Below are 11,611 nucleotides of genomic sequence, written 5' to 3' on the forward strand. Positions count from 1 at the left end.
GGCCAAACCAATAGCTTTTGCCTCGGCTGAAAATATTGTTGCGCGTTTGGTAAACTTTGTAAATTGGAAAATAATCCTTGTAAACTGACTTGATCTCATTATATTTGGATTTAAATATTTCAGGATTTGTTTCTGACCTTTTAAAGGCTGTTTTCAAATCAAAAAGAACTGTAGGGGAAGCAAGGGTCCATAGTGGCGTATCCGGAATTGAATTTTCTTTGATATCTTCGAATTCAAAGTGAGTTTCATTCATGGAAGATTTTATGCGAAATCCAAACGGTTTGATTTGTTTTGGTTTATTCTCATATGAATCAAAGTATTTGGGCTTAAAAATGATTTGATGAGCAGGGTTGGATTTGTTGGCAGCCGCCTTTAAAGCATATTGCAATGAAAGTTTTTCTCGGCGTCTGTAAAGAGAGGGTTCGTTTACCTCAACATACAAGTTTTCAACAGGCGATGCACCGAGAGCAATACGAAGACCTTGATTATGGATGTTATCTAACATTTGTAAATAAGATTTTCTTGCTGAACCATAAACAACACTACCGTAATCTAACTTGGATCTAATCAAAGCTCTAATCAAACGGCGATCGGCTCCCCAAAGAGAAATTTTACAACATAATGCCTCCAAAGACAGAGTCAACCAAAGTGTACATTCCCTTTGCCAAAGGAAATACCCAAGAAGGAATATAAAGATTTGGAAAAAGAAGGAAGGATACTTCATGGCTAAATATCCAAAGATGCCAAAATTGAAAGGATTGCAAAAAATACTGATTATGGTGACTATTTCAGATACATCTTATTACATCACTGCATCACAGATTAATATCTGCTGTTTTATCAAGAAATAAGATAAATATCACATTTTCACTTAACAAAAGTAATTGCATGAATATTTAACCATTTATACTTTTCAGAATGCATCACTTTTGGTCATGGAACAAGAAAGTGAATTGCTATATTTTCATAAACACTGATAGGGCATGAAAGTAAATGCTTTTGTGATTCTTGTGATACTTTTTATGCCCCTGGCATCTACTGATGCGGGAGGCATATAGTGGTCCTGTCCGTCCGTTCTTCCGTCCGTCCGTATGAGGTTAACCAAATGGGACTGTTTCGTCTAGCATCAATACCCCTTACTAGAATGACTTGATACTAATGCAGATGTAACCTGTGACCATTCCTCATTTTCAGACATCACCTGACCTCAGTTTGACCTTGAACTGGACCTCGTTTTGGACTTAGGTTGCTTTGTATCGACAAGGATGCCACCGGGGGCATCAAGCGTTTATTGAACGCAGCTTCTTGTTTTAGATTAAATTATCGCGAGCGCTCGGCTAGCCTTGTTACCGCCCTACGCACAGGTGCCCTCGGGACGGATATTTCTATCCTCTTTGTAAACACATGATAGATATTATTATTCAGAATTAATTTACACATACATTACACATACATTAAGCTCACCGATAAAGTTAATTGCACTAAGGACCCCTTAACAGGGACCACACAGAAAGTCGTATAATGTTTCAGCCTAATTTCACACCTAAATATGAACCATTAAAATACATTTATTTCACAGGATATAACTTGTTTCACTTTAAAAACGTGTCGTGTCATTAATTAGATAATAGATCTGTCTAATATTTCTTCGGCTCAAATTCTATGAATAGTCAAATTGAGTCTACTGAAAATGATTTTCGTGAAACACTTTCACCTAATTACTGGCTTTGTCCTAAGAAGGCGTCGTGAAAACACCCTCCAGACAGTAAATTATTAATTTGTTTCAAGTACTTCAAGCGGGGTAAATATTTATTTCATTTACGTGTGCTAACAAGCCCTACAAAAATAAAAACAGGTGCATGCCACTGAATAATTTACGATGAAGATGTTATTATTTATTTTATTTTATTTTGTTGGGTTTAACGTCGCACCGACACAATTATAGGTCATATGGCGACTTTTCAGCTTTGACGGTGGAGGAAGACCCCAGGTGCCCTTTCCTCACATAAAGAATTCAACGTCTCAAGTGAGAGAGCGGGAGGTCGTGGGTTCGATCCCTGGCCACGTCATACCAAAGACGTAAAAAATGGTACTAGCAGCTTCCTCGCTTGGCGCTCAGCATTAAGATGACAGTGCTAGGACTGGTCAGCCCGGTGTCAGTATAATGTGACTGGGTGGGATATCATGCAACGTGTCTACGGCATGATATTCCAGTGAGGCAGCACTATAAAGTTGGGCATTGTGCTCACTGCTACAAGTAGACACCGTCGTTTATATGACTGAAAAAGTTTGAAAAAAACGTTAAACCCGAACACAAGCACACACACACACACACACACCTCGACAAGTGTAAACTACTGCGCATGCACAATACTATCTTCATGCCCCGTTAAGATAGAAAGTTGTTTTGTAAACACAGGTGAGGTATGATAATAAAACCTAACATTATAAAGCCTTGTATTATAGTGGATTTGTTGTAGACATATGAAGAACAAACATCTAAATGATCTAGATGAAACAATTACCAGTATATGCAAATGAGAATATGAAAGGCCAGTACGTGATCTGACTAAAATATGATTGACCTATCATCTATATGGTGCCGTTTCAAAAAATTAATGCTTGCCACTGAAACAGTGAAATCATTCTTAGTTCAAATGTTTTTCATGGGAACATCTCTTATTTCAACCAAGTTGGTCCTACCAAACAATTTGCTACCTACGAAATACAAGAGATTCTTTGGAAGCATAGAACACAACCAAGGAACATAATAGCAGAGTCGGTTTGTCTGAATTGAATTGAAGAATTATCTGGGGTTGCATGTTATATGGGGTGGGGGGACTCCGTGGTCGGTACCTTCAAATCACGTTGAATTCTTCATGTGTGTAAGCCATCCAGTTGGCTTACGGAAGGTCGGTGGTTGTACCCTGGTGCCCGCTTGTGATTAAATAGTTCACGGAGGGGCACCCGGCGTCTTCCTCCATCATCAAAGCTTGAAAGTCGCCATATGACCTATAATTGTGTCGGTGTGACGTTAAACCCAACAAAATAGAGTAAATGCATGTAATGCCTCACAAGCCTCCGATCTTGTTTTGTATTTAGCTTTTTAACTCACTTTTGTGATCGCTCGATGTCCGGCGTCCGTCGTCTGTCTGTCTGTCAACATTTAGCTTGTGTATGCGATAGAGGCTGTATTTTTCAACTGATCTTCATGAAATTTGGTCAGAATGATCACCTTGATAAAATTTAGGTCATGTTTGAAAATGTGTCATCTGGAGTCAAAAACTAGGTCACTAGGTCAAATCAAAGGAAAACCTTGTGTAGGTGATAGAGGGTGTATTTTTCAATTAATCTTCATGAAAGTAAGTCAGAATGATTGCATTGATGAAATCTAGGTCAAGTTTGAATATGGGTCATCTTGGGTCAAAAAGTAGGTTATTATGTCAAATAAAAGAAAAACACTTTGTGTATGCGATAAAGGCTATATTTTTCAATTGAGCTTCCTGAAATTAAGTCAGACTGATTGCCTTGATGAAATCTAGGTCAAGTTCGAATATTGGTCATCTGGGGTCATAAAGAAGGTCACTAGGTCAAATCAAACGAAAACATTGTGAATGCGATAGAGGCTGTATTTTTCAATTGGTCTTGCTGAAATTAAGTCAGAATGATTGCCTTGATAAAATCTAATATGTAAAATTGGAATATGGGTCATCTTGGTTAAAAAATGTAGGCCATTAGGTTAAATCAAATAAAAAACCTTGTGTGAATGCGATAGAGGCTGTATTTTTCAACTTATCTTCATGAAGTTTTGTCAGAATGGTAACCTTGATGAACTCTAGGTCAAGTTTGAATATGGGTCATCTGGGTCAGAAACTAGGTCACTAGGTCAAATCAAAGAAAAAACTTGTTTATACTCAAGATGTTTGCTCAAATTTTAATGATAATTGGTCAGAATATTTTTTTCATGAAATCACAAGGTCAAACATGTTTACACTGTTATGGTGTGTTATGGCGTGTTTCTCCTTCTTTTAATTATTTGTTTTTAATTATACATACATTTTACAAATGTTTTACAAGCCTAATTGCTGACAAATATATTTACAGGTGCGTAGCAAGCATTTTGTTATCTGATAAATTGTAGTACACATGGTCTTGTCCCTTCTTCTTCTTCTTGTCGTTCGCGACTACACTGTCAGACCAGTAGCCGCGTTGAAATTTGCGGTTTGCCGCAGATCCTCAATGCCTCCATACAGTTTCTGGTGGATTGAGGTATCTATCGGCCAAGTCGTAGCTCGCTCCTGGCCCCGCTTTCACTAACGTTCTCAAGTCAAAATCTCAGCTCAGGTCTGAGAAAAATCTCAACTTTGATTCTCAGCTTGAGATTTTTCTCAGATTGGCCTTCACTAAAAATCTCTCAGTAAAATCTCAACTTCCGCGCTGAGATTTTTCTCAGATTTCTTGAGTCAAGGGTTGGGCTGTCTCAGTGCTTTTCTCAAAGAAACAAAATGGCGACTTTTCGACGATACAATATACGCCGCCGCCGTAGTCGGTGCCAGTTTCACGTTGAGTTCACCAGCATGACATAGATGACAACAAACTTCGTCAGAGACGGTAATTTCTTAATTTCAAGGGAAGTAATCCAAGTAAAACTAAAATGGCCGGTTGTTGCTAGGGGCACTGTTTACTCTTTTAAAACACTTGCAGCAATTAATTTACCACAAGAACAACATTTTCAAACCTTTTTACTGTTTCTAAATTGTTTCTTTCTCGTCTTGAATCCTACACAACTTTGAACACAATATTTATTAAGTATGGTAGACGTTTTACTGTGCCTATGTTTCGTACCAAAAACGCTCGTACCGAGATATATTGACTTGTGCAGTAACGTCCCTAGAAGTCCTTATTCTTAGCGCACAACAAAATTGTGAAATTTCGTTTCACAACTTAGGGGTTATTATCAAGGGGTGATAAAAATGAGCAGTTAGTGGTTGGTTCAAAGCAGGGACCCCTTGTTTACAGGGTGTGCGCACTATCAACTGAACTAACCAGCTGCTGAAACAATTTCCCCTTTGTGGTAATAAAGTCCTATACCATAATAGACTCCCCTGCTATATAAATGTCGTCCTCTAGTTTATAAAACAGTCGCAGTCAAATGCTGCGCACCTAGTTAATTGAACAGATTGAATAAAATATGTCAGTCTACTGTAGGGCTCAATCTTTGGGACCCTCTCATACAGGACTAGTACGTACTCTACCAACTAAGCTAACCTACTGCTTAAACAAAATCTCCACTTTGTAGTAATCAAGTCCTGTTGCCTCATAGGCCTCAATAGCTAAGTGGTAGATGGTCCACCACGTCAGTGGGATATTGTAGGTTCAGTCTCTAGCCATGTCAAGTGATAAAAGTTATTACATAATGGCATGATGTTACATACGGCTCTATACACCAGCTTGTTTATAAATAATCACTCATTAATAAGCATTTGGAAATATTTTGTTCTGCATTTTGCAGTGCTGTTAACTATTAACATCTATACTTACGATATATCACATTTAGCAAGTGGCAAATATTATGATGTAATTGAATAAGCAGAAAAACTGATGGACACAAAGACAATGAAAAATATTTAATTTCTAATAATTTATTAAAGTTAACAGAATTTTTTTATAAGTTGACAACAGTTTTATTCATTTATAAATAAATATGGCATTTCATAATTTGATCTAAAATACTGGTTGAACATTTAAAGTACAATGTTTTTCAAATCTTTCCAAAAATATCAGAAAATCTTAACTCTATGCTATTGATAAAATTTATATTACCAGTAAGTTGTTAGATTTCAGTATGATTTACAACAATAGTTTTAAGTAAAATTTTATATTTCACTGTCATTGTCTTCTCAGATAAATTTGATTGTTTTTAAAAGAACTATGAAATGCCAAAGTGTACAGGTTTTCATTTCTTTTATAATTTTCATTTACTGTTCCAGTTCACTATGTTCCTTTGAAAATGTTTATAATTAATTTCTGTTCACATGTTAAAAGTTATGTTGTTGACTCAAGTTGATGGTGTTTCTCTTACTGATGAGTCCTGGAAACACTGTATGGGTCACAAAATTAAATTGGGACGAAACACACCTGACAACAGATGATGATAAAAACAATCAGTTGCATTTATAACCAACTGAAGATAAAAATAAGAAAATGTTATAACTTAAGTCCAAAAACATTTTTAAAACTTTGCATGTATTTTCAAATTTATCTGATTTTCAGGTGTGTCTAAGGCTATTTTCATTCAAATGACATAGTTTAATAATTAGTTTAATAGTTAAATGTGCTATTGCCTCCCTATTCCCATAAAGGAGTGCATTGTGATGAAACAATGTTTAAATGCTCACTATTCCAATAATTAGTTAACCAATAATAGTAGATGGTTTTGTAGTTAACAAGAACTGCCACTCAGGGTTAATTAAAAGAGAAATCATTAGAAATGACTTAATTACATAAGAAATTATCAAAAATACAAGGTGGTTTTTAAAGTAAACAGCTTAAAGGCCTACACCATGTAAATTTCATACAAAAAAAACCTCCTTTAACTTTATGCAACAAACTTTCCAAAAATAGAATGTTTATCAGTTGGTTAGAAAAGTACTACATATACTTTCAATGATGCACATGACTTTATACTGCACAAGCCAAAAAAGGAGTTAATCAATAAAAACTGATTTAATATTTTCAGTAACATTTTCACCCATGCCAATCTTTGACACATAAATGCGATAATTAAAATTCAAAAACAAGAAATTAATGTGTCTTATGTTCCTAACAAACAACGTGGCAGCCACATTTAAATTTAATGTAAACAAAGATAATGCCTTCAACCAAGTATATCTATCGGCTATATTGTTTTTTTTTAATAATTAAGCTTTTTCTTCTCTCTCACCTTATTTTAATTCAGTTCAGTTTTATAAAGTGTTTTGGGGCAAATTACATATATCCAATCAATGTAGTCAACAAATGTTTGCAATTTCTGCTGAATGGCTCAAGCAGTTTTAACCCTTATCATACTGTACATGGTTGGTCCTACCTTTGCGACAAGTGTAGATCATGATCAGCCTGCACATCTGTGCAGTCTGATCTTGATCTGCACTGTTCGCCATTCAGTCAGTATCTTTTGGTTAGCACCCCTTTTAACACTTAATAATACTGTCCAAATTGTAAAACGGACAAGTTCATTATAGAAATTTAGCAAGGGCCTAAGGGTTAAAGTTGTATTGAATTATATAGCTAATTGTGTCCCCTGTGCACCCAAAAAAAGTGTGACAATTACAACATGTTGGCTAGTTTTCAACAGTGTGTTTTTTTTAATCAAGCTTTACTGTTACAGCTTTAATTTTTTATGTAACTTAAAGTCTGCATATTTAAAGCAAAATACTTTTTTCATAAACTACATCTCATTCTTACCAATATGTAACATCTTGTGATGGAACCCTCTTCACAAAATGTAGTGAAAATAAAACAAAAAAAATTAAATGTTGAACACTACAGTTTCATAACCCCATTACTTTTATTGAGTCCTAATGTTTTCCTAAGATCTTAATCTTTTTAGCTTTGAAGACACAATATGGCTATTTTTGTTTAACAAATCAATTTTCTCAGAATCTTGATGAAAGTCTATACACACAAAAATATCCCCTATGCACCTTTTCAGTAGTTAAGTGTCAGATTTCTTATATTCTTTAAATAAAATGTTTTTTTACATAGGCCCCCACTTCCACAGTATATCTTGCAGCTTGTTCCTTTCACATGGCAGATATATTGTACTCAAGGAGATACATCAGGAGGAGGTACATCAATCTGAAAAGGAATTGTTTTTTCTATATTATATACAGTACACTATCACAAATTTTATTTTTGTTATGCATTTATGGAGCGAAATTTCCTTTTTTTTTGTTTTTTGTTTCAATATGATTCAATTTTGCAACAGTATTTCAGTCATGTAATGATGTTCAGTTAACCTTTTAAGTGTTCCTGCATTCTTTACTAGAAATGACTTATGCTCACAGACAACTTCCCATTGTAAATGAGTAAGAAATGATGGACAAATGACTTAGACATGTTCTTCTCTCAAACTGTTAAAGATATTGCATGCATAGCCAAAGGATCAAACTTACAACTTTTCTTGATTCATAGTCTAGTGCTTTATATTCTGAGCTAGGCATGCAAATTATCATAAGTGAAAGTTTCAAACCAAACCAGTACTTGGTCAAAATCAGACTGATCCATTTCAAATGTTTGTAAATGAATTAAGTGCCTCCATTCAGGGTATCAATTTGGTTTCTGTATATGTTGCAAGCATGATTTTATTTATTGTTCTCCTTTATTTCCTTTTGAGTAAAATTGAAATCTAGCATGGTTTGAATTATAATAAAGTTTGCAAATTTAGGAAACATTGAGACTAACTTAGTCAATACATACTATAGTCTATACTTGAAATCACAGGCCAGACACCAGTACATGTACTGCCTTCAGTTCCATCAGTGTTTTGAAACGTTGGTGAATGGTCCTAGAACAACTCAGAATGGATTATCCACTGTCATTAGCATCTTTTGAATCAGCACATAGCTCAAGCCTGACCTCTGTATAATAAGCCGAGGATCTTCATCAACAGGCTGTGACCTGATATAAATTATATAAAAATGTTTGTCTGAAAATTGCTCTGTAACCAGGTTTAAATATATAGTTTATTCCATTTATAAGAAGGAATATCATTCTTTAAATTACACAAAGATTTTGATAATATAGAAAATCTTAAACACTAAGTTTGAGCCTTAGGTATACAAGATCAATGGTTATTGGGTACATAAGCTTATAATTATTAGCAACATAATTTTGATATCTACAAGAATCTTTAAGTTAATAAAATTGTGTGTTGGTGTGTATTATATAAGTCACATCATAAACCACATATAAAATATATAAACATATAAAACTAAATTGCATACTTTGAAACATATGCATTGACAATAAACATTTAAAACCGTTATCAAAATCTGTGACATTTCAGGGATGCCTTACAACTGAAACAGCTTTTTCTTTAAACAACAACATATATTAGCATTTTATTGAGGAATTTTATATTCTGTCTCTATTTAGATCTACAATATACAGAAGTGTTCAGAAAAAGAAGGAAAAGCTTTAATATACAAATATATATTCTACTGATTGAAAATTTCCCATCATAAAATGCTATTATACTGTCATACAGATTTTCAAACTTCTTCTGTTTCAAAAATATATTTTGTTACCATGCTTATGTCAGAAATAGTTTTTATATAGTCCTGTCTCAAGTTATGAAATATTACAAACCTGCAACATTTAAAAACAGGAATAAGCTAGGCCTATATATGACACCTGTTGTTTGCATCTCAAGTGAGACTAATGTTTATACTATTGTCTAACATAACATATTGGCTATTTAGGAAGTATGGGGGGTGAAAGTGCTGCAAAAATGTAATTTAAAAAAATGGAACACATTTCAAACTGAAAGTGAAAGTAGAAATGAAAAGTAGAACTAGGATCATGTAAAGCCTTTGAGACCCCCTCATGTAAATTTTCATAAATGGAAATTATACCTGCCAGACCAATAATATTCATAGTACATATACACAAGTAGCAGATACTTTCTATAAAGGTCACCTTGTTTGGTTATACTTTGTATTTTGTCTTAAACACATGATGTACCTCTAACTGTCCACATTCTGTCTTGTAGAAATGTCAATCTTTTTTTTTCAACACATTTTTTTCTCTAAATTTGTTTTTGTTGTGTGTCTAACATACTTATCTTGGTACTCTGGTTAATGAAATCTAATTAACTTTTTTATTTTTTTGAAATATTGCATTTTTTTTTCATTTTAACAGCTCTACCTACTTTCACTTTCATTTTGCATTTTCAAAAAAATGTACATGGTTTGCAGCACTTTCAACTCACAGGGTACCTGGCAAAATACGTCAGACACAGAATTAATTTATAATCATGACAGCAATGACAAAATACTATGGAAAAAGAAGCTTGGTATCTTCTACAAAATAGAATGTGAGTATTTTGAACAAACTGTGTTGTTCAAAGTTTGAAATGCCTGCAGTAGAGAATGCATAGCTATTTATCAGTTTATGTCCCTGCAATCATTGATATGAATACACGAATTGCAGTAATTAATATGTGAATCAAAAAACAATATATACTTACGGCTGCATATCTGATTCCAATAAATATATGCCCGATAACATAAAATTGTCACACGTAATATAACAACATATGGCTGTGTTTACGTAATCCCATATTTGGTAAAGAAAACACATGCAATATGACGTAGTACCCTCGACTGTGTGTTTGATTGGTTCAAAAGTGACAGGTTTGAAGCTGATTAATTATAATATTGAAAATTCACTGCCATACCTTTGTACAACAGTGTACAAACATACAATTTGGATATATCCCGAAACTGTACATTTTGTTTATTAACACTTCTCAACGCTTCATTTCGTCTCAATAAATGAATAAATCCACTGCCCCCAACTATGCTCTCGTGTTCGTGGGAAAGTTCACGCGGCTCCTTGGATGTTTGGCCGCTTATGTCTTAAAAAATTACGGCTCAGCTGAGAAAAATCTCAAGACTTGAGAAAAAGTTTAGAGAAAGTCAACTTGAGAAATTTCTCAGCTGAGACAATTCTCAGACAGTTCTGAGAAAATCTTGAGCTGAGAATTTTCTCACTTTGAGAACGTTAGTGAAAGCGGGGCCTGGTCATGCCTTTTACATCTCTGAAGTATATGCTCCGCAGTCTGATCTTCTTCACCACATGGACAAGTTGGCGATGATGCCAGTCTGTATTTCTTGTACATGTGCGCATTCAGAGCTTGTTGTGCCCTGAGCGGAGCCTGGCCAACATCACTTATTCAGACGGATCAAGGAGATGAAAGCATCTTCCTCCATCCTTGGTCTCGTTAGTGTCTTGATGATGGTGACTTTCTCCTTGTAACTCACAGGTTCTGTTGGTTGTTCTGACTGAGCTTCTAGCTTAGCCAGTTTGTCTGCCTCTTCATTGCCTGCAAGTCCACAATGGGATGGAATCCATTGAAGTGCTACTTTGCAGGTTATACTCAGGCTCTGCATCCTCCTGGCTAGCTGCGGAGCTTTATTGTTGATCAGAGCTTCCATGACAGACAGTGCATCTGTGAGAAAGACGACTAAGGAGCTTTCTTCTGCCGAATCTTCAACCATTGAGACGGCCTTCATGAGTGCTTCAGTCTCTGCCTTGTAATTGCTGCAGTGTTTTCCTGTGGCTGCATGTAGTGTTTCTCTCTTGCCAGATGGGTACTGAATGAAAACTCCTGCTCCTCCATCTTTGACGGCGCATGTGGCTGATCCGTCTGTATAGACATGAGTCCATGATTCCGGAGGATAATCTTCATTGATCATAGCAAGTGTGAGGCTCTTCCGAATGCCTTCATCCTCTTGCTTCCCGCGGTGAAGACGAGGAACAGCAAGTCTCACAGACAGATCATTCGCTAGTGGGTTTATTATGTCTTCACTACCTTCGTTGGTATGCT

The 11,611-nt window shown here is 35.3% G+C and overlaps 1 long non-coding RNA gene across 2 annotated transcripts; it reads right to left on the minus strand.

Annotated features, from left to right (window-relative positions):
* Nucleotides 1-5,611: 5,611 nt before the first annotated feature.
* Nucleotides 5,612-10,791, minus strand: LOC123531293 (uncharacterized). Of its 2 annotated transcripts, none has more exons than XR_008367882.1 (3): nucleotides 10,460-10,791; nucleotides 8,479-8,679; nucleotides 5,612-7,857 (listed from the first exon to the last, which is right to left on the minus strand). It is a non-coding gene; the product is annotated as an uncharacterized LOC123531293 (long non-coding RNA). The 2 variants fall into 2 exon arrangements; XR_008367881.1 differs by lacking the exon at nucleotides 10,460-10,791 and adding an exon at nucleotides 10,250-10,448.
* Nucleotides 10,792-11,611: the final 820 nt, after the last annotated feature.

The sequence above is a fragment of the Mercenaria mercenaria genome, chromosome 16 (genome assembly GCF_021730395.1).
Source record: "Mercenaria mercenaria strain notata chromosome 16, MADL_Memer_1, whole genome shotgun sequence".
Classification (NCBI taxonomy): Eukaryota; Metazoa; Mollusca; class Bivalvia; order Venerida; family Veneridae; genus Mercenaria; species Mercenaria mercenaria.